Source organism: Apus apus, unplaced genomic scaffold (genome assembly GCF_020740795.1).
Source record: "Apus apus isolate bApuApu2 unplaced genomic scaffold, bApuApu2.pri.cur manual_scaffold_30_ctg1, whole genome shotgun sequence".
NCBI lineage: Eukaryota > Metazoa > Chordata > Aves > Apodiformes > Apodidae > Apus > Apus apus.
The window spans coordinates 859820-868155 of NW_026248848.1; positions in this window are offsets into that span (position 1 = coordinate 859820).

Below are 8336 nucleotides of genomic sequence, written 5' to 3' on the forward strand. Positions count from 1 at the left end.
AAAGCCCTAGGAAACCGAAAGATCAACTTACGCAAATGGGGCAAATTCTGCAAATAGGGCAACTTACGAAAATAGCCACCTGGACCCCCTAATTACCCCTAGGAAGCCACTAATTGCCTCTGCAAACGCCCTACTCACAGCAGGAACCTAATAATTACACTTAGGAACCCTCTAAATGCCCGTTGGAAGCCCCTAATTAGCCCTAGGAAACCGAAAGATCAACTTACTCAAATGGGGTAAATTATGCAAATAGGGCAATTTACTCAAATAGCCACCTGGACCCCGTAATTACCCATAGGACGGCACTAATTGCCTCTGCAAACGCCCTATTCACACCTAGAAACCCCCTAATTACACCTAGGACCCCTCTAATTGCCCGTTGGAAGCCCCTAATTAGCCCTAGGAAACCGAAAGATCAACTTACTCAAATGGGGCAAATTATGCAAATAGGGCAACGTATGCAAACAGCCACCTGGACCCCCTAATTACCCCTAGGAAGCCACTAATTGCCTCTGCAAACGCCCTATCCACACCTAGAAACCAACTAATTACCCCTAGTACCCCTCTAATTGCCCGTTGGAAGCCCCTAATTAGCCCTAGGAAACCGAAAGATCAACTTACGCAAATGGGGTAAATTCTGCAAATAGGGCAAATTACGAAAATAGCCACCTGGACCCACTAATTACCCCTAGGAAGCCACTAATTGCCTCTGCAAACGCCCTATTCACAGCAGGAACCTAATAGTTACACCTAGGAACCTTCTAATTGCCCGTTGGAAGACCCTAATTAGCCCTAGGAAACAGAAAGATCAACTTACTCAAATGGGGCAAATTATGCAAATAGGGCAATTTAACCAAATAGCAACCTGAACCCCCTAATTACCCTAGGAAGCCACTAATTGCCTCTGCAAACGCCCTATTCACACCTAGAAACCTCCTAATTACACCTAGGAACCTTCTAATTGCCCGTTCGAAGCCCCTAATTAGCCCTAGGAAACAGAAAGCTCAACTTACCGAAATAGCGCAACTTAGGCGAATAGCCGTTAGGACCCCCTAATTATAACTTCGAACCCCTCTAATTGCCTCCAGAAACGCCCTATTCAGACCTATGAAATTCCCTAATTACACTTAGGAACCCTCTAATTGCCCGTTGGAAGACCCTAATTAGCCCTAGGAAACCGAAAGATCAACTTAAACAAAAGGGGCAAATTATGCAAATAGGGCAACTTACGCAAACAGCCACCTGGACCCCCTAATTACCCCTAGGAAGCCACTAATTGCCTCTGCAGACGCCCTATTCACACCTAGAAACCCCCTAATTACACCTAGGAATCCTCTAATTGCCCGTTGGAAGACCATAATTAGCCCTAGGAAACCGAAAGATCAACTTACTCAAATGGGGCAAATTATGCAAATAGGGCAATTAAATCAAATAGCAACGTGAACCCCCTAATTACCCTAGGAAGCCACTAATTGCCTCTGCAAACGCCCTATTCACACGTCGAAACCAACTAATTACACCTAGGAACCCTCTAATTGCCCGTTGGAAGCCCCTAATTAGCCCTAGGAAACAGAAAGATCAACTTACACAAAAGGGGCAAATTATGCAAATAGGGCAAATTACGCAAATAGCCACCTGGACCCCCTAATTACCCCTAGGAAGTAACTAATTGCCTCTGCAAACGCCCTATTCACACCTAGAAACCCCCTAATTACACCTAGGAACCCTCTAATTGCCCGTTGGAAGCCCCTAATTAGCCCTAGGAAACAGAAAGCTCAACTTACCGAAATAGCGCAACTTAGGCGAAAAGTCGTTAGGACCCCCTAATTATAACTTCGAACCCCTCTAATTGCTTCCAGAAACGCCCTATTCAGACTTAGGAATTCCCTCATTACACCTAGGAACCCTCTAATTGCCCGTTGGAAGCCCCTAATTAGCCCTAGGAAACAGAAAGCTCAACTTACCGAAATAGCGCAACTTAGGCGAATACCCGCTCTGACCCCCTAATTATAACTTCGAATCCCTCTAATTGCCTCCAGAAACGCCCTATTCAGACCTATGAAATTCCCTAATTACACTTAGGAACCCTCTAATTGCCCGTTGGAAGACCCTAATTAGCCCTAGGAAACCGAAAGATCAACTTACACAAAAGGGGCAAATTATGCAAATAGGGCAACTTACGCAAACAGCCACCTGGACCCCCTAATTACCCCTAGGAAGCCACTAATTGCCTCTGCAGACGCCCTATTCACACATAGAAACCCCCTAATTACACCTAGGAACCCTCTAATTGCCCGTTGGAAGACCATAATTAGCCCTAGGAAACCGAAAGATCAACTTACGCAAATGGGGCAAATTCTGCAAATAGGGCAAATTACGAAAATAGCCACCTGGACCCCCTAATTACCCCTAGGAAGCCACTAATTGCCTCTGCAAACGCCCTATTCACAGCAGGAACCTAATAATTACACTTAGGAACCCTCTAAATGCCCGTTGGAAGCCCCTAATTAGCCTTAGGAAACCGAAAGATCAACTTACACAAAAGGGGCAAATTATGCAAATAGGGCAACTTACGCAAACAGCCACCTGGACCCCCTAATTACCCTAGGAAGCCACTAATTGCCTCTGCAAACGCCCTATTCACACCTAGAAACCCCCTAATTACACCTAGGAACCCTCTAATTGCCCGTTGGAAGCCCCTAATTAGCCCTAGGAAACCGAAAAAAAAATTACGCAAATGCCGCAAATTACGCAAATAGCGCAAATACCGCAACTCGAGGGAATAGCCGCTAGGACCCCCTAATTACCCCTTCGAACCCCTCTAATTGCCTCTCGAAACGCCTACTCACAGCTGGAAGCCATTATTTACACCTAGGAGCCATCTAATTGCCCGTTGGAAGCCCCTAATTAGCCCTAGGAAACCGAAAAAAAAAAATACGCAAATGCCGCAAATTACGCAAATAGCGCAACTTACCCAAATAGCGCAAATACCGCAACTCGAGGGAATAGCCGCTAGGACCCCCTAATTATCCCTTCGAACCCCTGTAATTCCCTCTCGAAACTCCTACTCACAGCTGGAAGCCCTTAATTACACCTAGGAGAGCTCTTATTGCCCGTTGGAAGCCCCTAATTAGCCCTAGGAAACCGAAAAAAAAATTACGCAAATGGCGGAACTTACGCAAATAGCGCAAATACCGCAACTCACGGGAATAGCCGCTAGGACCCCCTAATTATCCCTTCGAACACCTCTAATTGCCTCTCGAAACCCCTACTCACAGCTGGAAGCCATTAATTACAACTAGGAGCCCTCTAATTGCCCGTTGGAAGCCCCTAATTATCCCTAGGAAACCGAAAGCTCAACTTACGCAAATGCCGAAATTTACGCAAATAGCGCAAATACCGCAACTCGAGGGAATAGCCGCTAGGACCCCCCTAATTATCCCTTCGAACCCCTCTAATTGCCTGCAGAAACGCCTACTCACAGCTGGAAGCCATTAATTACACCTAGGAGCCCTCTCATTGCCCGTTGGAACCCCCTAATTAGCCCTAGTAAACCGGAAAAAATAAATACTCAAATGCCGCAAATTACGCAAATAGCGCAACTTACGCAAATAGTGCAAATACCGCAACTCGAGGGAATAGCCGCTAGGACCCCGTAATTATCCCTTCGAACCCCTCTAATTGCCTGCAGAAACGCCTACTCACAGCTGGAAGCCATTAATTACACCTAGGAGCCCTCTCATTGCGCGTTGGAACCCCCTAATTAGCCCTAGGAAACAGGAAAAAATAAATACGCAAATGCCGCCAATTACGCAAATAGCGCAACTTACGCAAATAGCGCAACTCACGCGAATAGCCGCTAGGACCCCCTAATTATCCCTTCGAACCCCTCTAATTGCCTGCAGAAACGCCTACTCACAGCTGGAAGCCATTAATTACACCTAGGAGCCCTCTAATTGCGCGTTGGAACCCCCTAATTAGCCCTAGGAAACCGGAAAAAAAAATTACGCAAATGCCGCAAATTACGCAAATAGCGCAACTTACGCAAATACCGCAACTCACGCGAAGAGCCGCTAGGACCCCCTAGTTATCCCTTCGAACCCCTCTAATTGCCTGCAGAAACGCCTACTCACAGCTGGAAGCCATTAATTACACCTAGGAGCCCTCTAATTGCCCGTTGGAAGCCCCTAATTAGCCCTAGGAAACCGAAAGATAAACTTACGCTAATAGCGCATCTTACTCAAATAGCGCAAATACCGCAACTCACGCGAATAGCCGCTAGGACCCCCTAATTATCCCTTCGAACCCCTCTAATTGCCTCTAGAAACGCCCTATTCACACCTAGGAATTCAATAAGTACACCTAGGAGCCCTCTAATTGCCCGTTGGAAGCCCCTAATTAGCCCTAGGAAACCGAAAAAAAAAAATACGCAAATGCCGCAAATTACGCAAATAGCGCAACTTACACAAATAGTGCAAATACCGCAACTGGAGGGAATAGCCGCTAGGACCCCCTAATTATCCCTTCGAACCCCTCTAATTGCCTGCAGAAACGCCTACTCACAGCTGGAAGCCATTAATTACACCTAGGAGCCCTCTAATTGCCCGTTGGAAGCCCCTAATTAGCCCTAGGAAACCGAAAAAAAAATTACGCAAATGCCGCAAATTACGCAAATAGCGCAAATACGCAAATACGCAACTCACGCGAATAGCCGCTAGGACCCCCTAATTATCCCTTCGAACCCCTCTAATTGCCTCTCGAAACGCCTACTCACAGCTGGAAGCCATTAATTACACCTAGGAGCCCTCTAATTGCCCGTTGGAAGCCCCTAATTAGCCCTAGGAAACCGAAAAAAAAATTACGCAAATGCCGCAAATTACGCAAATAGCGCAAATACCGCAACTCGAGGGAATAGCCGCTAGGACCCCTAATTATCCCTTCGAACCCCTCTAATTGCCTCTCGAAACGCCTACTCACAGCTGGAAGCCATTAATTACACCTAGGAGCCCTCTAATTGCCCGTTGGAAGCCCCTAATTAGCCCTAGGAAACCGAAAAAAAAATTACGCAAATGCCGCAAATTACGCAAATAGCGCAAGTTACGCAACTCGAGGAATAGCCGCTAGGACCCCCTAATTATCCCTTCGAACCCCTCTAATTGCCTGCAGAAACGCCTACTCACAGCTGGAACCATTAATTACACCTAGGAGCCCTCCAAATGCCCGTTGGAACCCCCTAATTAGCCCTAGGAAACAGGAAAAAAAAAATTTACGCGAAATGCCGCAAATAGCGCAACTTGCGCAAATACCGCAACTTACGCGAATAGCCGCTAGGACCCCCCTAATTATCCATTCGAACCCCTCTAAGTTGCCTCGCAGAAACGCCTACTCACAGCTGGAAGCCATTAATTACACCGTAGGAGCGCCTCCCAATTGCCCGTTGGAACCCCCTAATTAGCCCTAGAAAACGGAAAAAAAAAATTACGCAACTTGCGCAAATACCGCAACTCGAGGGAATAGCCGCTGGACCCCCTAATTATCCCTTCGAACCCCTCTAATTGCCTGCAGAAACGCCTACTCACAGCTGGAAGCCATTAATTACACCTAGGAGCCCTCTAATTGCCCGTTGGAAGCCCCTAATTAGCCCTAGGAAACCGAAAAAAAAATTACGCAAATGCCGCAAATTACGCAAATAGCGCAACTTACCCAAATAGCGCAAATACCGCAACTCGAGGGAATAGCCGCTAGGACCCCCTAATTATCCCTTCGAACCCCTCTAATTCCCTCTCGAAACTCCTACTCACAGCTGGAAGCCCTTAATTACACCTAGGAGAGCTCTTATTGCCCGTTGGAAGCCCCTAATTAGCCCTAGGAAACCGAAAAAAAAATTACGCAAATGGCGGAACTTACGCAAATAGCGCAAATACCGCAACTCACGCGAATAGCCGCTAGGACCCCCTAATTATCCCTTCGAACACCTCTAATTGCCTCTCGAAACCCCTACTCACAGCTGGAAGCCATTAATTACACCTAGGAGCCCTCTAATTGCCCGTTGGAAGCCCCTAATTATCCCTAGGAAACGAAAGCTCAACTTACGCAAATGCCGAAATTTACGCAAATAGCGCAAATACCGCAACTCGAGGGAATAGCCGCTAGGACCCCCTAATTATCCCTTCGAACCCCTCTAATTGCCTCTAGAAACGCCCTATTCACACCTAGGAATTCAACAATTACACCTAGGAACCTTCTAATTGCCCGTTGGAAGCCCCTAATTAGCCCTAGGAAACCGAAAAAACAAATTACGCAAATGCCGCAAATTACGCAAATAGCGCAACTTACGCAAATAGCGCAAATACCGCAACTCGAGGGAATAGCAGGTAGGAACACTTATTATCCCTTCGAACCCCTCTAATTGCCTCTCGAAACGCCTTCTCACAGCTGGAAGCCATTAACTACACCTAGGAGCCCTCTAATTGCCCGTTGGAAGTCCCTAATTAGCCCTAGGAAACCGAAAAAAAAAAATTACGCAAATGCCGCAAATTACGCAAATAGCGCAAATACCGCAACTCGAGGGAATAGCCGCTTGGACGCCCTAATTATCCCTTCGAACCCCTCTAATTGCCTCTCGAAACGCCTACTCACAGCTGGAAGCCATTAATTACACCTAGGAGCCCTCTAATTGCCTGTTGAAAGATCCTAATTAGCCCTAGAAAACCGAAAAAAACATTACGCAAATGCCGCAAATTACGCAAATAGCGCAACTTACCCAAATAGCGCAAATACCGCAACTCGAGGGAATAGCCGCTTGGACGCCCTAATTATCCCTTCGAACCCCTCTAATTGCCTCTCGAAACGCCTACTCACAGCTGGAAGCCATTAATTACACCTAGGAGCCCTCAAATTGCCCGTTGGAAGCCCCTAATTAGCCCTAGGAAACAGAAAGCTCAACTTACCGAAATAGCGCAACTTAGGCGAATAGCCGCTAGGACCCCCTAATTATAACTTCGAATCCCTCTAATTGCTTCCAGAAACGCCCTATTCAGACCTATGAAATTCCCTAATTACACTTAGGAACCCTCTAATTGCCCGTTCGAAGACCCTAATTAGCCCTAGGAAACCGAAAGATCAACTTACATAAAAGGGGCAAATTATGCAAATAGGGCAACTTACGCAAACAGCCACCCTGACCCCCTAATTACCCATAGGAAGCCACTAATTGCCTCTGCAGACGCCCTATTCACACCTAGAAACCCCCTAATTACACCTAGGAACCCTCTAATTGCCCGTTGGAAGCCCCTAATTAGCCCTAGGAAACCGAAAGATCAACTTACGCAAATGGGGCAAATTCTGCAAATAGGGCAAATTACGAAAATAGCCACCTGGACCCCCTAATTACCCCTACGAAGCCACTAATTGCCTCTGCAAACGCCCTACTCACAGCAGGAACCTAATAATTACACTTAGGAACCCTCTAAATGCCCGTTGGAAGCCCCTAATTAGCCCTAGGAAACCGAAAGATCAACTTACTCAAATGGGGTAAATTATGCAAATAGGGCAATTTACTCAAATAGCCACCTGGACCCCGTAATTACCCCTAGGACGGCACTAATTGCCTCTGCAAATGCCCTATTCACACCTATAAACCCCCTAATTACACCTAGGAACCCTCTAATTGCCCGTTGGAAGCCCCTAATTAGCCCTAGGAAACCGAAAGATCAACTTACTCAAATGGGGCAAATTATGCAAATAGGGCAACGTATGCAAACAGCCACCTGGACCCCCTAATTACCCCTAGGAAGCCACTAATTGCCTCTGCAAACGCCCTATCCACACCTAGAAACCAACTAATTACCCCTAGTACCCCTCTAATTGCCCGTTGGAAGCCCCTAATTAGCCCTAGGAAACCGAAAGATCAACTTACGCAAATGGGGTAAATTCTGCAAATAGGGCAAATTACGAAAAATAGCCACCTGGACCCACTAATTACCCCTAGGAAGCCACTAATTGCCTCTGCAAACGCCCTATTCACAGCAGGAACCTAATAGTTACACCTAGGAACCTTCTAATTGCCCGTTGGAAGACCCTAATTAGCCCTAGGAAACAGAAAGATCAACTTACTCAAATGGGGCAAATTATGCAAATAGGGCAATTTAATCAAATAGCAACCTGAACCCCCTAATTACCCTAGGAAGCCACTAATTGCCTCTGCAAACGCCCTATTCACACCTAGAAACCAACTAATTACACCTAGGAACCCTCTAATTGCCCGTTCGAAGCCCCTAATTAGCCCTAGGAAACAGAAAGCTCAACTTACCGAAATAGCGCAACTTAGGCGAATA